Below are 20,855 nucleotides of genomic sequence, written 5' to 3'. Positions count from 1 at the left end.
AGAAAGTACCCTGTATGAAAGAGAATGGAGTTGCCACTGTCAAAGAAATGCAGGCCGAAGCTACGGCCGATGAAATACAGGGGTGGGCAGAGGGATCTGCTGAATTGGATCTGGAGGGTTGTTGGGTGGACAAGGGAACTAGAAACTGGATGTTGCCAAATTCGTATGTGACTGCAATGGTCACAATGGCCCACAGCCCCACGCACATCTTTGCGAAGAAAATAATACAGCACCTTTTTACAGTTTGGCAGAATGTAAACATAAAAAAGAATGCAGATAGGTTGGTACAGAACTGTATCACGTGTTTACAACACAATGTAGGGAAGGGAACAGTGACTCCAACAGGCAGATTTGGCCCGCCCTCTATGGCATTTGAGGTCATCGATTTTGATTTCATAGAGATGGAGAGGTGCCAAAACTTAAAATACATCTTGGTGGTGATCTGTGCATTCAGTAAGTGGGTGGAGGCATATCCCTTGAAGGACTGCACAGCAATGAGCACGGCAAAAGTAATGTTGAAGGAGTACTTTTCCAGATTTGGCTTGCCCCGTGTCCTATGGTCTGATAATGGACCACATTTTGTGGGTGCAGTGGTATTACAGATATGTGCTGATCTTCAGATTGATAAGAGATTTCATAGTTCAAGGCATCCGAGTTCTGCCGGTCTTGTGGAGAGGCACAACGGGATTCTTAAATCAAAGATTAGCAAGATTTGTGCAGGAAGCAAGTTGAGTTGGGTGGATGCATTACCAATAGCACTATTATGCATGCGTACATCTGTACAGGCTAAAACTGGGCTCTCCCCGTACGAAATCGTGATGGGGAGGCCAGCAAATGTATGGTGCGCACCACAGCCAAAACGACTTATTGAGGTAGAACATCCTGTGCTTAGTACTTATTGTGGCCTTTTAATGCAGAAATTGTGTTTGATTCATCAGCAGGTGCAGGAGGCATTACCAGTGAGATACACCGGTCCGGGGCACGCGCTGGAGCCAGGAGACTGGATGCTGCTAAAGAATTTTGAAAGAAAGTCATCATTAGCACCCAGGTGGCGCGGGCCCTATCAAGTACTCTTGGCGACGCAGACGGCAATATGGTGGATGGAAGGAAGTTGTGGATCCATGCCATCCATGCCAAGAAGATTCCAACTGCACTGAAAGACTTGCCTGACACAGATGACCGGAAAGAGACAGCGGTCCCAGAAACGAAAGAAACTGTTGCCAGTTAGCAGCCACCTAATCTGCCAAAACGATAAGTGAAACTCGAAACAAAGCCTGAGACGATTGCCAAAAAGGGGGAAAGGCAAAGAGTGCCCCAACGTTGCCCAGCAGAATCGACATCACTGCTGGCCGACACAAAATCGGCCTTGCAAATACAAGCAGGAACAAATCGTGTACCCCTTTGGCGTCCACCAGCACTTGCCAGCACGCCAAAGAACGGATCTGCATCATTGGCGCGGCGCACACCAGCACCTGCAGTAGCGCCACAGGCTGACTTTGAGCCTGAATCTGGAAGTGCACTGGCACTGTTCACGGATCACACGATACCAGGAGTGAGGCGATACAACTTGCGGTCTCGAGAGACAAAGTGATCCGCAGTTCTTTTTGGTGTTTATGTCAACCTCTGGTTCAGCTCATGGACGGAGAAGGAACTAGAGGTGTAGAGGAGAGAAGCGTGAGAATTGTGCAAGTCGAACAATTCAAGACTCGCAGCTCCTCGGTGCGATCATAAAAGTACATGTGTCAGGAACCAGAGCGGACAAGCTGGGCGCACATGGTACTATGGCAAATGAGATAACTGGTTAAAAGTATATGTATCCTGAACCAGAGCGGACAAGCTGGGCGCACATGATACTAAGGCGATAAGATAACTGATCAAAGGTCCTCTGAGCAGTATAAGAAAGGACAAGTGATCTCGCCTAAAAACAAATACAGGCAGAACTGAACTGTGACAATTGCATTGAACTTATTGACATCAGAGCAAGCGCGACGAAGAGAGAGATCCACAACGAACTGTGATAAGAAAGAAGAAGGACGATGAGAAACATGTCGGGACCAGTTCCAGCCTCCTCCTGCACCACCACCGCTGAGAATGAGTCAATTATAAAGACTGTAAGCTTAGAAAAAACGCATGGTAAAACAAATTGTATGCTGGTACTGACAATAATAATGTGCTTTATGAGCGTGGTAGCACCAATATCGACAGCCCTAATATTATGGTGGGTGGAAACAATACAGCCATTAGAAATGTTTTTACCAATAATTAACATATCCACTATTGAAAGCCCGGTTCAGGTGATCACTTATACTCTCCCCCCAATGGAAGAAAGACACAGGGAAGGTTTTGGAAATAATACTTTGCTATTAATCATGAACATGACACATGAAATTCTGAAGAAAACAAATTGCTGGGTATGTGCCCATTTACCACAGCATGCTGGGAAAGGAATAGGGTGGTATGTGCATCCACTACCATTAAGTGCTGCATGTAGTGCATCTTTAGGTGCAATGTTCTATGGGAAATGGAGTGAGAGTAATACGGGTCAATTAGACAGAACCAACATGAATGAGTTTGAGGAGATAATAATGAAGCCTGTGGGTTGTTCCATTTTCCATAAAGCACAAGTAATAGCCCCAGAGCCCACGAGGAAAGATAACACGACAAAATAGAAGAGATAGATTGTCCACACCAGAAAAATTATCTGTAATGACGTTTCGTGTAAGAACAGAAGGGGACAAAGATGCAATCCCCCCCATTTTACACAGTGAATTATAGCCCAAGAACTGTCCCTTTTTGTCTAAAAAAGAAAGGCTCTTTTTCAGTCGGAACATATACTGGTTGCATGAATACAGTGGTATTAAAATGGGAAATAGAACCAGTATATGTAGGTGATCCAGTTTATTTTATATGTGGAGAGAAAGCATATCCTTGGTTACCCAGACCCAAATGAGATGAGAGCAGTAAAAAAGTTGATGGAAATAGATATTGATGAAGACGATGATGTTTACGATAGCATGCAAGATTCAGGCATAAATACTTCAGATTCATCATCACTAGAGGAGGTTTCAATAAATAGATGAGACGTTTGGCATACGGCCAAAGGAGGGTTTGTCAGTCTAGAAAAATGGATACCTCTACTTTGTGACCGCAAATGTATTTTGGTGGCCGTGGGCCAACCGTCTCATGCACGATATGACAGAATATAGGTTTTCGAGTTTGCCTTGTTTCCATAGACATCAGGGTCCCCTAGGGGCCCCTTTCACTCCTCTATTCCTGTTTTCAAGGAAATCATTCATTTGGGCTTTAAATTAACAGCTTTGCCCACAAAGGCCATCCTTCTGGTGTCCATAGACCTGAAAGTTCTTAACCTGCTGGCTCAGATGAAGAATATTTGCTTTCAGTACTGCTAATTCTCTCTATTGGCACTCATCAAATTTTACATCGGTAAGGTGGTCCTGGTGATTACATTTGGTATTGAATGTAGTCTTTTGGCTTTTGACATCGACTGAGGCAAGGTAGAAAGTAAAATCTGGAAAAAAGCCCTGGTATTGCCAAATAGTCTTCCTATTTTCTGTCTAAGTTATGAGCTGGGGCTTCTCTCTCTTGGTGGATGGATGGAGTGGAAGTGGGTGTCAACCCATAGGCTTATTTTGATCCCTCCAAAATCCTCTTTATACAATGAGGTGGCTTTAGCTTTGTACAATTCCACTCATGTTTTTTTTTAATAAACTGATATTTAGATGCAATGAGCTGTTGGATGCTTCTGATACAAAAATCAATATTTTAATCTCAAATCCATTGAAAGCAAAGGAAGCACTTCAGCATACGGATTGGATTAGGACCATAATTAAAATTAGACTGTGTAAACTCTCCTCATCACCTGTGATAAGTGACAAACCTAGATCATGTGTTCCTAAATATCTAAGGAAATTCCCCGATTCAGCTGCACTGCTGGATTTCCTGAGATTAATAATCAATCTATTACCAACCAAGGATATCCTGCATATCTGGAATGGTGACATTTATGTGACAAACATCTTTGATAAATGTGATGCAAACGCTAAGCAAACTATTCATTACCTTCTGGTTGATTGCTCAGGAACCTCTCTGCTCAGAGTATCAACATTTCAAAGATTTGTACATGACCCTCACTCACTTGGCTCCGATATGTTCTGGAACAGGCTGATCTCAGGAACTGAAATTTAACTGCTAATAATGTCAAATGAGAAATTATATCGTACCTCCTATTGTAACGAATATGTGTATATTGGCCTACGCCAAGCTGCTTATAAGCCACTTGCGAAGAAAATCGTGTTGCAAGGTCCTGACCTTAGAATCAATGTAAGTCGCCATTTTAGGTCAATCAGCCATTTTAGGTTCTCTCTGTAAAGTCACCCTGTGAGTTAAAATGGTGGACAATGTCATTCCGAAATACAACATGGCCGTCTTGACCTCTGTGTGTAATTAATATGTAACTTGCCTGCAGGCCACTTGTTGGGGTCGTGAACTGAGACCTTGTCCTTCGTTGACCTGTGTGTAAAGGATTACTCTCGCCAATGAAACTAATCCACGAGCATGTGTTAAGAACAATGTATCCAAATACTGAACTAAGAACACTTGTTTAACTACATTGTATTAATATTTGAGAAGACCTGTATGAGAAATCCTAGAATACACAGTTGCCGTGTAGGCTTGTTGACGTATGTATTAAAGGCAAACTAGTTGCATGTGGATATGCGAACTCGGCATGAACCCTAGCTCAGTAATGTATTAGAGGAATATTAACCCGAAGTAGGGTTGGACATCATGTTCACAAATGGTATAAAAGAGCAACGAATTCTAATGTACAACGTCTCTCACTGAACACACTGAACCACGCTGGAGTTCGCTGTGTTGCACTGAGGGCCGATAGCTATCTGATTTTGTTTTGTTCTTTGTAACTGATTCAGTATAAATTAAAGATCTTTGTATGTTCCTTTGTAACCCGTGTTCGGTGTATTCAGCCTCGATATTTTGATTTTGTTTTCACAGTTGGCGCCCGAATAGGGACCCTCAAGATTGATGCCGGATTATCGAAGGTTGACCCTCGCTATCGGACCGGGATCGGATGGTGTGACAAAAAGGGGCCCCCACTGAATTAGACACGACACATCAGCAGCGCTGCATGACCCGATCCCTGGACAATTAGCTTGTGGTCCGAGACGGCATCTTGACGAGGGTCCACTTATCGAGGCGGGCAGATTTGCCGAAATCACCAAACACGAGGTAAGATTAGTTAGGTAAGATTCTTTGTAATCCGATCGGACCTCCTTAGGACTGATCAGGTGAGTCGTGACCTGATTCTTAAATATCCTGATCTTTTGATTTGGGAGTATTGTATCTGCAGACACAATTATTGACCAGGTAACACCAATAATTTGATATGCCTGGGAATTTGTCTACCTGCTTCAGGGCGTTGTTCCGCAGTGATAGTCAATCTTTGGAATTTAGCCGTCCGGCACCACAGGAGGGGTCGCCGGCGTGTACTATGTACTGTAAGAATGGGATTGGAAGTATAGTGTTTAATGATATTTGGCACAGACAAACCAGACATGCCTCCGAACTTCAGTGGCCAATCAATGGTAGTTTTGAAATCCCTCGTATTGAGTATTTAGAGTCAATTCTATTAAAAACAAAAAGCTAGACCTGCAGCATTTGATGTTTTGCAGAATTGGAAAAAAGAAGCGTTGCAGCAATTTAAGAGTAGAGAAAAACATGCGCGCCGTCATAAGACGAACGCCGAAAAAGCACTATTGTATGACCAAGATAAACATTCTGAGTCGACTAGGAATATGGATAGGGCTTTCTCACTTGGAATTCAGAAAATGTATCCTTCTAAAGACCTTCATGTTCCCGACAAATTCATCAACAAATTGTTAAATGAGCGAAGGCCTGGTGCCTCTGCGCCACCTCCGTATGTTCCGCTTCCTGCTGCTTTGCCTCTTCCTGTTGTTCCTGTTCCTCCTAATGCTCCTCTTCATCCAGTTACTGTTCCTCCACCTATTCCTCCACCCCTTCCTATTGCACCAGTAACAGTACCTTCATTGAATTTGCCTGCTCCCCCTCTTCCAAGTGGTCTTGTGCCGCTTGTAGTCGATCAGGGTGTGGAGTCAAGGGTTGTCACCCGCAATACTGTACCGCCAGAGAAGAAACGGGATTGGATTGCATGGGCTAAGCATTGCATGGAGAGAGATGATCAAGCTAACGTTTTTGCCACACTTTTTAATATGGATAATTTTCCTGAGAAAAATGTTTTTATTGAAGGTTTAGGGATTTGTTTATGTGTAATGTGGGGCAAATTAAATAATATAGATCTCCCGCAAGGGTTAAGGGATCTAAACACTTTAGCGTTTTCAAGAGACACTGTGGAGAAAGTAAATGAGCATGTCGAGAGGTTATTTGAATATAGAAAGGAGTTGGAAAGGTTACAGAATGAGGATGACGAGGGGGAAAGTATGTATGTACAGAAACTGTTCCTTCCTTGTCGAAAATCGATATCTGAGGAAGCACAAGTTTGTATGAAAGACGCGCTTAGATGGATTTCAGATATGTCGATAACTCCAGTTGAGGTATATGACACATATAGTCAGTATACGCCAGAAATGCAGAGGAAAGTGAAACAGGTAATAATAGAGTACCTACAGGATGATTGTGTAAAAAGAAAGATTAGTTGTCCCACAGAGTTATTGAGTATATATATAAGAGACATTTTTCACTTGACAAGTCTTCGACTGCTTTAGTGCTCGACTTAGCTCTGTTGCTTAGTAAGCATTCGGAGTTGCCTACTTCTCAGTTGCCTATGAGAGAGGTTCCTCTGACATTTGTCCCGAAGGGCGAGATTGCGGCTGATGCTGCGGCGGGTATAGTCGCTGTGGACATTCCTGCACATTATGTATCGCAGTTTGTTCACGTCCCGTTCTCAAGACAGGAAGTGAATACTATTAGACAATTTATTCCTGATATTAAGAAAAATCCGACAGGATTCTATAAAGAAATAGAGTCCATCTTGCAGTCCTCATTATTCACTCTAGGTGATATTGATTTGTTATTTCCTGTACTCATGCCCGTAGATTTGTGGAAACAAGTTAGAACTATAGACGACATACCAGGGTTGGGAGATACATGGGCGAACATAACTCGATTCGATGGAGAAAGGCAAGCTGGTGGAAGACTGCCCCAGGTGATACTAACTTTGCCTGATAGAATCATTGCAAAATTGAAAACCATAATTCCTGAGAAGAGAATTATTTGGGACAAACTTATGGCCTGTGTCCAAAGGAAGTCTGAGGGTGCTATCAAGTTCTTTAATCGGTATGAACAGGTATTCTTGGATTTCAGCGGACAAGACTTAGGCACAGAGTCTGGGAAAAGATTATTTGTGGACAAATTTGTGCGTGGATTGCTGCCCGACATCCAGTCACAAATTATGTCTTCTGTGAGTGCTTGGCAGGCGAAGTCCCGATCAGACGTACTGTACATGGCTCAGTACTATGAGAATCGTGTCAACAATGAAAAAGATAGAGTTGAAAAACGAAAAGGTGATTTAAAGACTAAAGTACTATTACAGCAAATTGTTAGAGGCCCCAGAGGGGGTAGTTTGCAGATTAGAGGTCAGTATGTTCCACAAGGGAATGTGCCCTTGGGTCCTGTGAGCATTAACCAGTGTGCCTATTGGCGACAAGAGGGTCATTGGCGTGCACAATGCCCCATCCTTCGACAGAGGCCGAATAACACATTTGGGAATATGGGTAGACAATCCAGAGGTTGCCCCGGTGTAGCGGGCCCTGGTAGAGGTCAGTTTGCACAGGACCCTCAGCAATCTTTTTCACAGGATAATCAGACTTTTGAGTGTGGATACTAGGAACATATTTGATCATCCTTCTGCTGCATATCTATCTGAAGAGCTTCCTTTTGATGATATTCTGTTTTGTTAGGATTGCCTGAAGCAGGGTTTGGAACCTACACCCATCCCCGTCAATCAGAAAGGTCCCTACGTTGAAATGGTGGTGAGAAATAGGAAACATCAGTTTTTGATAGATACTGGAGCACAGAAGTGTTCCATTGATCATTCACGGGTTCCAAACATTCCACTGTCAGGGCAAACCAATGTTTCTGTAGGGTTTTTTGGCACACCAGTTGTTTGTCCAGTTTCTTCTCCGGTACCTATTTCTTTGGGTCCCTTTACGGACCACTGTCCATTCCTTTTGATTCAAATTGTGGAGAGAATTTTCTGGGGTTGAATCTATTGAAAGAATTAAATGCAATAATTTATTGTTCTTCTGATGGAGTGCGCTTGACGATTTCACCACAGCAACTTTCTGTCTCTCAATTCTTAAACAGACCTTTGCCACCAGAATTCAGTGATGTACCAGAGTGCTTATGGGCTGTTGACGACAATGATGTTGGTGTTTTACAGATTGAGCGTGTTAAGATAGTTTTGAAACATGGAATTGCGCTGCCACGCATTCCCCAGTATAAGATTTCAGTTAAGGGTGAGCAAGCTTTGAAAGGCATTGTTTCCGATTTTGTGCATCGGGGGATGATTGAGGAAATTTCAGGAAGTTTGTGCAATAGTCCGATTTTACTCGTGTACAAGAAAGGCGATAATGCAATTCCGTTCCATTTCATATTTGATTTACGTGCCATTAATAAAGTCGTCGCTCCGCAATTTCCAATTGTGCCTGATGTGACGACAATATTGACCATGATTCCAGCTACAGCTACTTACTTTAGTGTTGTGGACCTGAAGTATGCTTTCTTTAGTATTCCTATACACAAGGATAGTAGATACTTGTTCGCGTTCACCTTAGGGGGACGCTCATTCACATTTACTCGTGCACCTCAAGGGTACACAGAGAGTCCTAGCATCTACAGTAGGGCTTTGAAAGAACAGCTTGATACCCTTGAATTGCCCTCTACTTGTACATTGCTTCAGTATGTTGATGATTTGCTTTTAGCTGCTGACTCTGAGAGCGCCTGTGAGGAGGGCACTGTATTGTTGCTTATACATCTTGCTAAACATGGTCACAAAGCTTCGCTTAAAAAGTTTAAATATTGTTGCCAGGAGGTCGCTTATTTAGACTATCTCCTGTCAAAGGAGGGAAGAAGATTGACATCTGAACGTATAAAACACATTTCTGGCATGTCTGTCCCAAATACACAGAAGGAAGTTAGAGCCTTGATAGGTATGGCTTCTTACTGTAGGTTGTGGATTCCGAATTTTTCACTAGTGATCAAACCGATGTTGGCTTTGACAAAGAAGGGCATTTCTTCGCCATTGCAGTGGAACGCGGAACACCAGCAATCATTTGATTTGCTCAAGACTGCATTATGCTCGGCACCAGTTTTGGGCACACCAAACTATGAAAAGGTCTTTGTGTTGTTTGTGCATGAATGTGATGGATGTGCTTTGGCTGTATTAACGCACGAACATGGAGGGAAGAATAGGCCGTGCAGTTACTTTTCTTCCGCCCATGATCCTGTAGCATGCGCTTTGCCAAGATGTGCTTTGCTAAGATGTTTGCGAGCTGGTCCTAGGCCATGATCTAACCCTGATGGTGCCTCACTCTGTAGATGTTCTACTGAACTGAACCCAAACACAACACCTCACTTCCGCACGGTTGACGAGATATGAATTGATCTGGTTTGCTCCTCACATCCAAATCAATAGGTGTTGTATTCTTAATCCGGCTGAACTCCTACCTTTCCCGCAAGGTATTGCTTGCGGCGATGAAGTGTCACATGACTGTCTGCATACTACCGAACAAGAGACAAAGGGTAGAATTGATTTGAAAGACGCTCCTTTGAACAATCCGCAAGGAGAGCTGTTTTGTGATGGCTCCTGCTTCAAACTTCCGGATGGTACATCCACAGCTACTTATGCAATCATCACATTAAGCATGGTCATGGAAACCAAGAGAATCGCGCATAACTCTGTGCAGGCCGCAGAGATTATAGCATTGACCCGAGCTTGTGAACTTTCTGAAGGGCTTACAGTAAACATATATACTGATAGTCAGTATGCCTTTGGGGTGGTTCACAACTTTGGGAGACTTTGGTCAGAGAGAGGGTTCTTAACTTCACATGGTACCAAGATCCAACATGGCTCCCTAATAGTACAACTGCTCTCAGCGCTTGCTCTCCCTATTCAGTTAGCCGTTATGAAATGTGCAGCACATCAAAAGATTACAGATGACATAGGAAAAGGGAATACTTTCGCTGATCAGATAGCTAGACAAATTGCTACCGATCTCTTTACGGAGATGTATGTTTCAAGGGAGACTGTAAATGCCTATGCAATGGACGAGAGTGTTGGGTCTGTATGAGATATCCAAGCTGATGCCACGTGAGAAGAATCCAAGAGGTGGGCTGAAGGCTTGGGGAAACTCAATGATGACGGGTGTTGGGTGGACATAGTTGAAGGGAAATGGCTACTCCCTGACATTATGTTATGTTATTTTGCATTTATATAGCGCCTTATATACCATTGGTATGGTCTGAAGGCGCTGGTAGGTTGAACTCCCTTGGGAACCGAAGTTCAGATCAGTAGAGATAGTAGAGTCACAGGTGCGTGTGAACACCGGCTATGTGTGCAGCTGGTGCAGTATTTGTGTAATAGCTGCTTCTTAGCGGTAGGTGTGGTGGTTGAGAGATCCGGAGTATGTGTTCATTCTGGCAGGATGTATCCAAACCGAATGTGGCTGTGTTAGGCCTGTGGAGAACGCCTGGCTTTGGGGGTTGTAACCAGCAGTGTTTTACTTAGAATGCTGTGGAGTATGCGGCAGATGTTAGTATGGGAACAGTTATACCGAATGGTGTCATAGTATCTGTGTTCTAGTTGAGTGGTGGTGTAGAGGGGAGAGTAAGCGTGGTGGTGTGATATGATGTGTTATATGCTCTTTCAAAACATTCTCTGCATTCCAGACCATACTATATACATCACGCAGTTCTATGCGCTCCAGTCCGTTCCATGCACTCCTATCTACTCCATGCATCCCAATCTCCTCCACACACAACGGTTCGCTCGACGCACTCATGTGTCCCAGTCCGCTCTGTTGCGCTCCAGTCCGCCCAGCGCGCTGAAGTCCGCCCTGCGCGTTCTAGTCTGCCCCACGCATGCACACTTGTCTACTCCATGCATGCACTCTTGACAGCCCCACGTGCTCCACTTCACTCTATTCATCCACTCTACACATTCAGTATCTCTACGCAACTCATCCGCTCTAGTAACAGGTCAGTTCCACTCTGGGCACTCGTTCGCTCTAGGCACTCGTTCGCTCCAGGCACTCGTCCATTTTATGCCCTCACACGCACTATGTATTCACCTGTTTTGTTCTCTCATCGGCTCTACGCACTCGCCCCCTCAATGCGCTCGTCCCCACTACACACTCAGCCCCTCTATGCACTCAGCCCCTCTACACACTCATCCCCTTCTATTCACCCCTTTTTTCATATGCCCTCTTTCACTCATATGGACTCGTCTGCTCTATATACTTGTCGGCCCTACACACTAGTCTGTTCTATGTGGCCCTCCAATACGTTCTTCTGCTCTGCCCATCCATCCCGCTCCGCTCATCCATCAGTTCCCAGCACTCATCTGTTCTACGCCCTCATCAGCTCTGCATGCATTTCACACTCATCCGTTCTACATGCTTATCTGTTCTGTGCACTCACCCGGCCTAAGTAACTCCTCTGCTTTATCCCTCGTATGCACCATAACTTTATCTGCTCTACGCATTCATCCACCCTGCGCAATCATTTGCTCTCTGCACTTGCCCGCTCCCGGAACTCACCAGCTCCCCACGCGCATCCGCCCTCCGCATTCATCATCCCTCCGCACTCTCACCCGCCCTCCGCACTCATCCGCTCCCCGCATGTAATGATGATGGTCATCATGGCCCATGGTCCTACGCATGTATGTGCCTAGAAAGTAATGAAAATGTTAGAGAAAGTTGGGGCAAATGACAACATTTCGAAAATTGCCCAGCGCTATGTTCAGGACTGCATGATTTGCCTACAACACAATGTCGGAAAGGGGACAGCAACTCCAAGGGGAAGTTTTGGGCCACCCTCTGTCCCCTTCGAGGTAATCCACTTTGATTTTATTGAAATGGAACTGTGCAACAATATGAAGTACGTATTAGTGGTCATCTGTGCTTTTTTTTTTTTTTTATTCGTATTTAGTTCAGTTACAAAGAAAAGTAACTTTGTAGAACCTTTACAAAATCAATTACAAAAATAAGAATAAAATATTTACATTTCAATTATCATTTAAATTCATATTTCAACATAAAACTTTACATCATATTGTTCACAGGTTACAAAAATGGAGGATATTGTGTCATACACTATATATCTTCCAAGTCTTAAAATTTAAGCAATTCTTTTTTGATATGCTTACACAGGCTGACCAATTCAAATATGATCGGTTTGTGGGTGCCTTGCATCATGCGTGTCCATAGAAATTGCAAGCAATCTTCAAAATCTGTACTAACAAATTTCGAGAACCGATTAGTCCTCATTAAACTAAAATGTGGACATTCTAGTATAAGATGTTTCATTGTCTCAATCGGTTCCTTGCACGATGGAAAGCGACACTTCATTACCTTGGGTTTCCCAGTTTTAGCCCAATTAGCAATTAGTTCTCTTGTATAGTATAGATTTAACCTGTACCTAATATAGGCTTCTCGGGTATGGTTGCATGGAAATAAAACCACGTGGTCATATCGGGGCATACGTCGTTTTAAGAACGCACCATACTCCCTGTACATGTGATATGTTGATATAGTATCGATTGTGTTCCTCCAATCTTGTTCAAAAAGTTTCTTTTTTGCAAAAGCAGGACGTTGATATACATCTTCTATGGTAATACCTAAGGAGTTCAAGATATGTTGCATGTTGCTATTGTATTCATTAAAGGAAGCAGAAGAGGAGGACATCAGCATGCTGTTCAAATCACCGTACAAGGAGTTTTTGGGTGCAAAATGAATCTTAACGTAGCCTGATATTTGACGCCATTTCCAGCGTGTGGATAGTGCAACCAACCCGAGCTCGTGACGTATCACTGCGTTTGGTATATTCAGGGAAGGTGCATGGCAGATTTTATCATTGATCCTTGCGTGGTATTCAAAAATGCAGTAACATCTTTTAGACACATGTCAATGGAGTATAAGATGACCGATTCACTTTTTAGTGTCAGAAAGTCAATCAATGGAGTTAGTGAGAATTTGCAATATTTTGTGTAAATCATTTTTAGTTGAGATAATAAAGGCTGCAACTTATTTTTGATTAAGTCAGTCCAAGCTTTTAATGAGTTTTGATCTGTCAGGTTATAGCCGAGATATATCACACTACAGGTACATGGGATTTGAGTTTACATAATTTCCCATTTGTATCCCTTACAATTTTGTTAGTACCAAATTTTAAAATGGCTGTTTTTGCAGGGTTTGGAGTGAGATTATGAGCAACTGCAAAATCCTGAAAAAGCAAAAGCTTAATTTGCAATCCAGCAGGCGTAGGATCAAAGACTATGATGTTGGCAAACGCAATCCATTTAAGTCTTAAAGCACCAACTTTAACTGAGAATAAATTACTGTGATCCCACTCCTTGTCAAGATCAGAAAGGTAAAGATTAAAGAAAATTGCGGCTAAATTGCACCCTTGTTTAAGACCAATGGATGTGGTGATGGGATCGGTTGTTCTACCATCTGCAGAGATTTTTATTTTATACGAGGTGTTAGTATGTAATTGAATAAACCAATATAGTAATACTGTAGGAATTCCCATTGATCTCAATTTATTCCATAATAGTTTTCGTACGATGTTATCAAAAGCTGATGTCATGTCTATCAAAGCCATATATACGGATTGAGAGTTCTTGCCTTTTGTGCCCGCGACAAGATGATACATGACAGCCGCGTTGAGCGAGGTACTCATTCCTTTCCTAAAACCTGTTTGGTATTTAGAATAAAGGTTGTTCTCTTCAATATATTTTTCAAGGTCGTGCAGGAGAAGAATGGCAAAAAGTTTTGCATCTGTGTCAATCAATGAGATAGGTCTATAGTTCTGTGGAAGAGAAGGATCGCCCTTTTTGAATAGTGGGACAATATTCGCTGTTGTCCATGAGGGAGGAATTTGACCAGTACTAATGATTGAGTCAAATTTAGGTTTTAAGATTTCTATCCAAAACTCAGGATCAGCTTTATAGAGGCAGGGAGGAATCCCATCGGGGCCTGCTGATTTAGAATAAGATGTTTTCGATATTGCCCATTTAAGATCATCATGTGTCCATTTCAATCGGGCGATCCTGCTATAACACAATTGCACATTTGGCACAGATTCAAATCTCAAAGGGATGCGAAATTTAGCTGATATGTAATCATACCATACTCCTTCAGATATACAAGAGAGGGTAATCAGGGGAGTTCTTTTATCATCCTTTTTGATTGTGCGCCATAAAGTTCTAGTGTCATGCACAGTTATGGCTCTTATTAGATCACAGTTCTCTCTGTTGTATTTCAATATGCAAGCGTGTTTCAGGTTCCTCTTGTATTCTTTCAGAATTTGTGCCTGGATAAACCTGAAGTGGTCTGCTCCCATACCCAATATTTTGAGTTGTCGTATTGCTTTGTTTTTTTCACGTTTTAGGATCTTACAGGTGGAGTCAAATGGATGGGGATGAGCACTCTCCGTATACTTTTTACTGAATATGGATAGGGCTTTCTTTATCACCTCAGAATAACCATTTATCCTTAACAATTCAGGCGTATTGTCAGAAAGTTGAGATGACTGAATTTGTTGAAATACATAGTTAACAAATTGCTGACATAAGCTTTGATTCCATCTGATGGAAATTAGGGGACAGTCAATCTCTACTAAGAAGAGTGTGGGATCGATAACCAAAGGCATGCATTCCCATTTCAAAATGCAATTTATACGTGCATGATCACTGGTTAGGATACGGCTACAATGCGTAGACAATGTAATAGTAGATAGTCAATTGTCGAAGATTTGGATCCACGGGACCATGTAATCTGAGACTTCACCTCATTACTTGCAACTATGTCCATATCCCAATTTTCCAGTAGCTCCCTGAATTGTGAGCCCCTTCCCCGGGAAAGATAAGAGGGCTTATCTGGTCCACATTCACTCAGTTCTCTACAGTCGCAATTGAAGTCACCGCCAATGATAATTTCTAATGGTTGGTATTTACTGGATATATTCTCTAAACATTCATCCAATTCATCAAGCATCGTTTCAATCAAGGATGTGGCGGGGTTCCAGTATAAGGAGATAATTAAGATTGAAGGGATCATTTTTGACAAAAAATTCTGTACAAGTACACCCAATAGGTTTGCAGATTCCCATACCCACTTTGACTGGAGATTGACCGAATTATTTATAGCAATTACCAGGCCACCACTGGGCCGGACTAAAAAAGGTCTCGTTGCAACCTTGCAATACGTGGTAAACCCTGGGATGGTAAATTTGGTCAGTTTCATGGTCTCCTGTAATATGAGAATCGTTGGTTGTTTTTCGGGAGTTAAATAAGCATTCCATCCAATGAAGTTAGCATAACCACAGGTATTCCATGAAAGTATCTTATCTGAGCTATGTTGTGCAAGCTATGAGGTGGTCGATGACATTTTAGATCCTAAAATAGCAGTGAGCATTGGTTCAAGCCAAGGGATATCCTTTGTTATGGCTATATGCGCTAGGAGTGTGTGGACGTCACCATCAATGCTACCCTTGGTTTGTTGAGCACTAGTTACGCTTGCTGCTTTTGCAGTGACAGCTGGGTCATTATAGGCAAGGAAATCATTGTCTTGCGATTCTAGTTCGTGGGTGGTTAGATTTAGCCCATGGTTTTTAATCTCTTCACGATTAAACCATATAAATGTCAATATTGTTTCAGAGCTCAGGTAGCATACTGCTCTACAGTTGTCAGTTTGTGAAATCGAGACTCTAAGGATGTCCTCTGATTTAACCATTCTGAGTTGAGGTATGCGAGAGAAGAGCGACAAAATAAAAGATTGATTAATCCTCATCCCTGCAGTCGAATCCCTATTGCCTTCGAGGCCCACAAGATGAAGTTTGTTCACGACTTCAGGTGAGCTCTCGGGGTATTTCAATTTGCTTTGCACAGAAGGGGGAAATTCACTTTTCAAGATCTGGAATTCAGATGTGGATGTTGCTTTACTCGAGGTTTCATCATACAAGTCGTTGATATGTATGGCTTTTCTCAAGATGTCTAGGATTTCATGGTGGATTTTCACTGAACTTTTTGGTTCAATACATGGAGGAGGTACTACTTATTCCTGGGCCTTCGTCGACGCCACTGTCTGAAGCGACTTCATAAGTGTTTCAATGTTTAGTGTACCTTCCTCTATAGCTTTTTTAAAGGTGTCAAGAGAGTCCTGATGACTATTCATAAGATCACTGGAGTGGATTTTAGGAACTTCTCTGCTCAAAGCAGGACCGTGTATGGATATGTGCTTTTAGTAAATGGGTTGAGGCTTTCCCTGTCAAAGATGCTACAGCCATGACTACTGCGAAAACCATGTTAAAAGAATACTTCCCACGGTTTGGGCTACCAAGAGTCATCTGGTCGGACAATGGTCCACATTTTGTCGCTGCTGTAATTCTGCAGATATGTGCGGCATTACAGATCGACAAATGGTTCCGTTCGGCCAGACACGCTCAGAGCGCCGGACTAGTAGAAAGACACAATGGTATCATCAAGAACAATCTCGCTAAGACTTGTGCCGGCACTAAATTAAAATGGCCGGACGCCTTACCGATTGTGTTATTAGCCATGCGTACAACCCCTCAAACTAAGACTGGGCTCTCTCCATTTGAGGTGGTAATGGGGAGACCTGCTAATATCTGGAACCTTCCTAAATGTAGATCTTTGAGAAATTTTGAAAATGTATTACTTTCAGATTATTGCAGCCAGTTGACTAAAAACCTGTATTTGATTTATCACCAGGTGCGAGAGGCTTTACCTGTGCAATACGAGGGCCCGGGCCACAGCATACGGCCTGGGAGCTGGGTGCTCATCAAGGCATTTGAACGCTCTTCCTGCCGTGCACCTCACTGGCGGGGCCCATTCCAGGTCCTGTTGGTCACACAGACGGCGGTGCTGGTCTCTGGCAGAAAGAATTGGATCCACGCGTCGCATGTCAAGAAACTTCCACACCCAGTGCCACACGATACAGAAGAAACAGAACCCCTCGCTAAAGATGCAACCAATGATCCCAAAGCAGTAGATAGCGCTGAGAGTGTATCAGAGAATCTTTCTGAGCCCGTGAGGCTTGGGATACCAGCCATTATGTCTCCACACTCTCCAAACGTTTTGCATCCGGAAACTGCTGTTTCAAATTCGGCATCTTCACTTGTCTCTGATACATTGCTTCGACCGGGAAGTGATGACACATTGTTTCTGGATCAATCAGTACCGGGAAAAGCAAGGTACAATCTGAGTCCAAGAAAATAGACTTATGGCACGGTTTTGCTGTGCATCTGATAGACTTACGGCACGGTTCGGCTGTGCATTTGGGGAAGGAAAGGATCATCAAGGGCTTTTTTTGCCCAAATTTGAGAAAGGGGATTCTGTTGGCTAGGGTTGTGGAAGGACTAAGAAGTCGCGAGGCCGCAAGGTCACCAGCAACGAACATTGGAGGTTTCCGTTTGAATATTAGAATGCCTGCCACTGCTACCGCTCGTATGGAACTTTTAAATGATTGTGTGACCAACCGGGATAATGGACATAGAGCTTGGGCCCCGAAAATGTATTGCTGTGTTTTTATAAAAATATTTGGTTTTATAATAGTCACTGTCTTAGGCTTATGGTATCTCGAGGAAACTCATCCTTTAGAGTCCTTGTTACCGACTGAAAATGTACCTATTGTTCCTACTCCCTTTGTACATTTGCATACTCTGTCCCCTAGGGACTCCCAGCATAGACAAAGGTACCACAATAATACTCTGCTACTTATCATGAATGCCATGCATGCCATTTTTAATACGCATTTACCACAACATGGGGTTAAGGGGCTAGGTTTGTATATTCATCCTTTACCTTTGACAACTGCTTGTTATGATTCTCTTAGAGCACTATTCTTTTGCCATTGGAATGATAGCATCTCGGGGAACTTTGATGGTTCTAATTTGAATAGCTTTGAGAAACGTGTTCTGACTCCCCTGGGATGCTCGCTTTTTCGCAAATAGGAGTAAGCTTAAAGTTGCTTCTATTAGGCCTTCTGACAGACTGTCTCGTCCTTTCCAATCTTGGATTTCTTTCAAGATGGCTCCGATAGGCAATAAGGATGCCATGCCTCCTTCTTACACTGTTAACCATAGCCCCGATTCAGTTTCTTTCTGTATACAGAAGAATGGTACTCAGTCAATGGGAGATTTTAGAGGTTGTGCCAATGTTGCAAATTTGACTGGGGAAGACAGACCTTTATATGTAGGTGAACCTGTCTACTTTGTTTGCAGTAATGTAGCTTTTCCATGGTTGCCCAGGGATTGGCAGGGAACCTGTTATTTAGGTATCCTGTTACCTGGGGTGTTTATAACTAGTACAGTAGAGGTTTCAAAGGCCCGTCCACGGCGGGACGAGAATGGTGACACACCAGCACAGGTCTTGGGAGATATAGCAAAATCAGTTGTGCCATTTTGGGGGCAGATAGCGAATTCCGAAGATATCAGAAGACTAGCGAGAGTACTGGAGAGAACCATCAACCAGACCACAGACATACTCTATAATATGACATTAGAACAGAAAGCGATAAGACTAGTAGAGCTTCAGAACCGTATGGCATTAGATGTCATTCTGGCTAAACGTGGTGGAGTTTGTAAATTAGTGGGGTCCGCTTGCTGTGTTTTCGTGCCAGATTCCTCCCCAACTATCTTCAAGGCAATACAGAATCTGCACATCCTTAGTTCAGCAGTGCATGTTCCCGAGGGAAACTGGGATCTTAGCGCTTGGTTCTGGGACTTCTTGCAATCTTGGGGTTGGAAGGTACTTTCGGTCTTACTGATCATTTTGGGAATTCTGTTGTTCCTTTGTTGTTGTATACAGTGTCTACCCAGTATATGTACGATGCTAGGGGGATGTTGCGCACAAGCGATAGGTACGATAGGACATAAAGTGTATGCCCCAGATAAAACCTCCAAGGAATACGTGTTAAAGGAAATTTTAGCAAATTACCTGATGGCGATAGATATTTCTGACAGTGATTCAGGGTGCATGGACGATGATGCATGGAGTTATTTGCAAGGAGATCCGAAGTAGTTTAGCACTTGGCATAGGCCAAAAGGAGGGTTTGTCAAATGAGAAATTATATCGTACCTTCTATTGCAACGAATATGTGTATATTGTCCTACGTCAAGCTGCTTATAAGCCACTTGCGAAGAAAATCGTGTTGCAAGGTCCTGACCTTAGAATCAATGTAAGCCACCATTTTAGGTCAATACGCCATTTCGGGTTCTCTCTGTAAAGTCACCCTGTGAGTTAAAATGGTGGACAATGTCATTCCGAAATACAACATGGCTGTCTTGACCTCTGTGTGTAATTAATATGTAACTTGCCTGCAGGCCACTTGTTGGGGTCGTGAACTGAGACCTTGTCCTTCGTTGACCTGTGTGTAAACGATTACTCGCGCCAATTAAACTAATCCACGATCATGTGTTAAGAACAATGTATCCAAATACTGAACTAAGAACACTTTTTTAACTACATTGTATTAATATTTGAGAAGACCTGTATGAGAAATCCTAGAATACACAGTTGCTGTGTAGGCTTGTTGACGTATGTATTAAAGGCAAACTAGTTGCATGTGGATATGCAAACTCGGCATGAACCCTAGATCAGTAATGTATTAGAGGAATATTAACCCGAAGTAGGGTTGGACATCATGTTCGCAAATGGTATAAAAGAGCAACGAATTCTAATGTACAACGTCTCTCACTGAACACACTGAATCACGCTGGAGTTCGCTGTGTTGTACTGAGGGCCGATAGCTATCTGATTTTGTTTTGTTCTTTGTAACTGATTCAGTATAAATTAAAGATCTTTGTATGTTCCTTTGTAACCTGTGTTCAGTGTATTTCCTTTTGGGGTATTCAGCCTCGATATTTTGACTTTGTTTTCACAATAAGGGGGTTGTGAATGTTGGGCTTTAGCAAACACATGATAATGTCATGTATCCTATGGAATGATTCTTAGGCGTATGATTTCTCCTCTTCTATTTTTATTATTGTCTATGTTATATTATCCTCTGTATGGAATAAGAAGTTGAAAATGTTTGTATATGTATGTGAACTTTGGTTTTATTCTCTAAACTATGTAAAATGTCATATCTTTGGCAAATGCACAATAACAAAATAAAAATAATAAAAAAGCAACAACATCTCACACACTTCAAAAGTGCAGCCCCATAGGGCACAGTTATCACTGCAGCACTGGCCCCCATACCAACAATGTGATACTCCCAAGTCCCCACTCGTATGCAGTGCTGTACAATTGGACACACACACTAACTCTTCCTGCCAACAAATCCTCCAATAATCTAAAATAATGTGTTCTCCTAGTGCTATTATTGTACCATTAACAAACACACCCACTAACTTTCTTTTTTTTTGCTATTGCAATGTAGAACCGCCTCCTAAAAGCCAGTGACGTCTCTGCTGGAAGATAAAACCGAGAATAAATCTACTTTTCACAGCCAACAAAGTAAGTGTAGTACTGTAGCAGTGTTCTGACAGTGCAGTGTTGTTGTGTTGTAGCCTAGACAATTATATCCAACTCCGCA

At 42.7% G+C, this 20,855-nt stretch overlaps 1 protein-coding gene across 7 annotated transcripts in view; it reads left to right on the top strand.

Moving 5' to 3' along the window:
- The window catches only part of TMEM121 (transmembrane protein 121), a 1,343,088-nt gene that overhangs the window by 1,065,275 nt on the left and 256,958 nt on the right, over nt 1-20,855 (top strand). Inside the window, exon 4 of one of the 7 annotated variants that reach the window (XM_069637381.1) lies at nt 20,700-20,776. The exons of the other annotated variants lie outside the window; for them this stretch is intronic. The gene's annotated coding sequence lies outside the window, so the exon portion shown is untranslated. The remainder of the gene's footprint in view (nt 1-20,699; nt 20,777-20,855) is intronic. 7 annotated transcript variants of the gene reach the window in all.

Source organism: Ambystoma mexicanum, chromosome 14 (genome assembly GCF_040938575.1).
Source record: "Ambystoma mexicanum isolate Mex_15411 chromosome 14, UKY_AmexF1_1, whole genome shotgun sequence".
Lineage (NCBI taxonomy): Eukaryota > Metazoa > Chordata > Amphibia > Caudata > Ambystomatidae > Ambystoma > Ambystoma mexicanum.
This window is presented reverse-complemented; position numbering and strand designations above follow the sequence as displayed.